The following is a 4,539-nucleotide window of genomic DNA, read 5'->3' on the forward strand; positions in this document are numbered from 1 at the left end:
CCAGTGGGCCTGTCATAGGATGCACATAGACCGGGGTGGGCAAACTACGGCCTGCAGGCCAGATCCGGCCCGTGGGTTTGCCAGCCCCGTGGCGCAGTGGGGCTAAGACAGGCTCCCTGCCTGCCCTGGCCCCGCGCCGCAGCCGGAAGCAGCCGGCACCACATCCCTGCGGCCCCCCAGGGGGTGGGGCGGGGGCAGAGGTCTCCGTGCGCTGCCCTCACCTGCAGGCACCGCCCCCTGCAGCTCTCATTGGCCAGGAACGGGGAACCGCGGCCAATGGGAGCTTCAGAGGAGGTACCCGCAGGCGAGGGCAGTGTGCGGAGCGCTCTGCGCCGTCCGTCCGCCCCCCAGCGGCCCCAGGGACATGGTGCCGGCTGCTTCTGGGAGCGGCGCGGGGCCAGGGCAGGCAGGGAGCCCGCCTTAGCCCTGCTGCGCGTCGCTGCCACCCGAGGGCTGCTCAAGGTAAGTGGCGCTGGGCCAGAGCCCGCACCCCGAACCCCTCCTGCACCCCAAACCCCTTCCCTGAGCTCCCTCCCACATCCCTCCCTGCACCCCAAACCCTGTCCTGAGCCCCCTCCTGCACGCCGCACCCCTCCTGCACCCTGCACTCCTCCCAACCCCCTGCCCCAGCCCTACATTCATGGCCCTGCTGCAATTTCCTCACCCAGATGTGGCCCTCGGGCCAAAAAGTTTGCCCACCCCTGACATAGACCTTTCTGACTGCAGAGGCAGCCCACGTATCAGGGTGCCAGGGGATGTACTCTGCTCTAGGGAAGGTGGCACCTAGGTGCTGACTCTCTTGCCCCAGGCTCTACTCCTGTGTCTGGTGAAGGTGAGCAGCTCCCTGCCCCGTACAAAGCCAACAGGTAACCAGACTCTTCCCACTCGCCTGGCTACATCCAACGCCATCCTCACTGAGCCGCACCCTGGGGGGGTCGCGGGCTCCCCACCGACCTTCCCAGGTCCCACCAGTGTGCTGTGGTCCTGCAGGTGTCTGCGTGGGGTGGGGTCCCTTCCCCTTCCCAGATGTCTGCCTCAGCCTGCCCCACTCCTCGCATCCTTTCCAGAGGCCTGTGTCATCTAACCACAATCTCATGTCTTATCGATACCCTTCCTTAGCTCTGGCTCCAGACTGGAATGCCACATCTGGTCACGTTCCCTGGTGGGGCAGGAGGGGGCCGTTTGGGTTTGAACCCCTGGGTCTGATCCCAACCCTGGGGTTTTGGTTCTGGATCAGGTCTGGGAGCCTGTTTCCTGGGTCTGGGTTGGGTGGGAGGTGGAAATCACATCTTGGTTGAGTTCTGCACCAGCAGATCCAAACCTGAGCCTGTGCCATCCCCTCCGCTCAGCTCTGGATGGGATCCGTATTGTCCTGGAATCTATGTATCTACCCCGGCAGCTAGGTACCAGTCGGCATCCAACCTGTGCAAGATGGCCACGTCGCATTTTAAACCCCCTTTATCCAGGCGTCCAGCCCCGAGACCCAGGTATGTCCCCTGCCTTTGCCACTCAGGTCGCTACTTCCCCCCCCAGCCAGGGGTCTCAGGCATGGCCTGGAGAAGCAGGAAATGTTACCTTCTCACGGAATGGTCCCCAGGAGAGAGCGGCTCCCTTAGGAAATCCCCAGCCAGAGCACCAGAGCCCCGGACCTAGGAGACGGCGTCTGCCCACGCTGACTCCAGGAGAGCGATTTAATCCCAGGGCTGGAGAAGAATCCAGGAGAGCATGTCACTTCCCCTTGCTGGGTTTGTAATGACTCTGGTTTGGGGAAGTCGCTGATGCCGTCAGCTGTTTTGCTCCTTTCACCCTTTGCATATTTAGCAATATTTTTAGTGCAGGGATCGGGATGGTACTGGAGGAAGTACCAGTGTGACGGCCCTGGCAAGCGCCCAACCTCCCCTTGGCCACAGCAGGGCTTGCATGGCTCCAGACTGGCCCCTCTGTGCCCAGAGGAGATTGAGCAGAGGCAGTTCCAGCTGCCAGGCTAGAGGGGTGGCGTATGAACTGGCCATGTGGCACATGCCAAATTTATTGTTCTTCCTAACGAACCCCATCACTATCTGAGCACCACACACTTCAGTGGATTTATCCTTACAACCCCCCTGGGAAGTAGGGCAGTGCTATTCCTCCCATTGTACAGGGGGGAAACTGAGGCACAGAGCAGGTAAGTGACTTGCCCAAGGTCACACAGGAAATCTCCCCTAGCCACTGGACCATCCCTCGTCTCTGTCAGTGGCCCCTAGACACTGTTGTGGCTGCATTACACACCCGTACCTCTCCTTAGATTCCATCATACTCACTTAGATGCAGTTATACCCCCTTGCACATCACTTCGGGATTGCTGTCCCATCTCTCGGCATGGCTGCAGCACCAGGAAAATACTAAGCACTAACTCCGGGCTAAGGGATGAGTGCTCAATATACACTTAGTCACTGCAATTCAAGGAGACTTTTTGGCAGGGCAAATTAGACATGGGGGTTCGACTAGATGACCCTTGCAGTCCCTTCTAACCCTATGGTATGATTCTGCATGTTGGGCTCTGTCAGAGATGAGCATGACACGCCCAGCACAGGGTCAGATGCTTTGGTGGGAGGGGTGGGGGCTGATTCCCTGGGTCTATGGTCTTTCCTGGGGGGTAGCAGGTCACTCCATAGTACAGTGCTGTCTCTCTCCCATGGTCGGGGGCAGTTGTTTCTCCTTGCTCTTTGATGCACCTGTATTCCCCCTCCATGGTTCACCAAGGGCACCCACTTCCGGCTTCTGGTTCCCAGCCGGCACCTCTCTTGGATGGAGCCCCGTGTTTCCCTCCCTCCTGACGGGGGATTTTAAAGCAGCACACGTCCCTGCCTTACGCCGTGATATCCCCAGCAAGCCAGACTGCCACCTGTGCTTTGCTTTCTCTTTGAGGTTTATGCTCAGTGTATCGCCCACAACTGCAAGTTACAACCCAACGGCTTCTAAGCAAGCACATTCATTCTTAAGGTAAAAGCATCGCAGAGAAAGCATATTGAAACGATAAAAGAACCCACACGCATGCCAGAAAGCTCCCCCAAGGTCACCCCCAAACCCAGCCTAGGGCTATAGCAGGTATTAGTCCTTCCAAACCTACACCTGGGTTTTCCCATTCATCCGACTTAGGTCCGGACCCAGGGTAGAGACTGGGCAGATCAGCTGTTTCTTCATACAGCTCAGGTCTTTGGTCTTGGCCTTTGGTAACAGGTGATGGGCAGACAATGACCATCTCCTCAGAGTGTAGCTTCAATAGGCTGGGTTTTCGCATACCTGGAGTAGGGGAATTGGCATTAACTTCTCCTGCGGGATTCCCTAGGAAGTCCACATACTACTGGACTCTATGGCTCAACTTCACTTCTAAATCCAGTGCAAATGGGGTGGGTGTCTGGGAAATCCCCCTTTTCAAGCCCCAAACCGTAGCAAGTAACTTACAATGTCCTGGGCAGCTCCACTGCTTGGCGTCGGGTGTGAATCAGATCTGAGTCAGCTGACTTCACGGGCCAGGAGTGCTGAGCCAGCATTAAAAGGAGAAGCTGCTGGCTCCAGCGTTTGATGTGAAAACCCAGAGTTAGGATATTCATTTATTAAGTGATACTAAATGAAGCTGCGTCCCAGGACTGCAGAGGCCAGGAGCGATGCTGTCCCTGACTTCAGGATGGCAGTGTGGTCTAGTGGGCGGTGCCCTGGCTTGGCATTCAGAGCACCCAAGTTCCATTTTTGGTTCTGTTACTGATCTGCTCTGTGACCTTGCATAAATCTCTTAATTTGTCTCTGCCTGTGGTTCCCCGCCCGCTCTGCGTCTGTTTAGACTGTGAGCTTTCTGGGGCAGGGGCTGTTCCTCACGCTGGGTTTGCACAACATCCAGTGCCAGAGGGGGAGGACGGTCTCAGTTGAGCTGCAGTCTCGCATGATTGGCTTGCAAGATTTCAGGGCGGCTGGATCTGAACTTGATCCCTGTTCGTAATCTTCATTCTCCAGGGGCTCTCAGTCCTGAACCACAAACTACAGCCAGGCTGCAGCCAAATGCCAATCTCTACCTGGGCAGCTCGGGAAGAGAGCTGGCTGAAACGCGAGGCGTTGGGGTCACCTGAAGTTCCAGTATTTTCTTATTTGCTTTTGTCCCGATTCAGAAGAATAACGTCAATTTCACTTAGCAGCTCCGTGGCAAGGAGCCGGCCAGCTCCCGCAGCCGCCCTGGAGCTGGGTCTCTCAGGGCTGCCCTAGCCGCTCTCTGCTCCAGCTGGGCCTCTGAGGACTTGCAGAACGCTTGCCGGGGAGTCTAGCAGTCCTGCGGGTGTCTCTACACCACATTGTAAACCTGGGCTCAGATTTGAGCCTAACCCCCCCAGAGCATCTATGCATGAATCTTTCTGAATCAGGTCTGTAAGCCGTCAGGACCCGGATCCTAGGATCCACCTGGAGGGCTGGGTCCAAGCCCAAGTTCTGGCGGGACCAAGGACCATCAAGACTTGGGTCCAAGCCCCGTCATTTTGCAGTGTGAATGCAGCTCAAGCCTGCTCGTGTCCA

General features: G+C 57.3%; 1 protein-coding gene across 1 annotated transcript in view; it reads right to left on the bottom strand.

Annotated features, from left to right (window-relative positions):
• SIGLEC1 (sialic acid binding Ig like lectin 1) overlaps positions 1–3,477 on the bottom strand; it is a 46,541-nt gene extending 43,064 nt beyond the window's left edge. The window contains exon 1 of the mRNA XM_026659547.2: positions 3,445–3,477. The gene's annotated coding sequence lies outside the window, so the exon portion shown is untranslated. The remainder of the gene's footprint in view (positions 1–3,444) is intronic.
• Positions 3,478–4,539: the final 1,062 nt, after the last annotated feature.

The sequence above is a fragment of the Terrapene carolina genome, unplaced genomic scaffold (assembly GCF_002925995.2).
Source record: "Terrapene carolina triunguis isolate 2854851 unplaced genomic scaffold, T_m_triunguis-2.0 Scaffold633, whole genome shotgun sequence".
Taxonomy (NCBI): domain Eukaryota; kingdom Metazoa; phylum Chordata; order Testudines; family Emydidae; genus Terrapene; species Terrapene triunguis.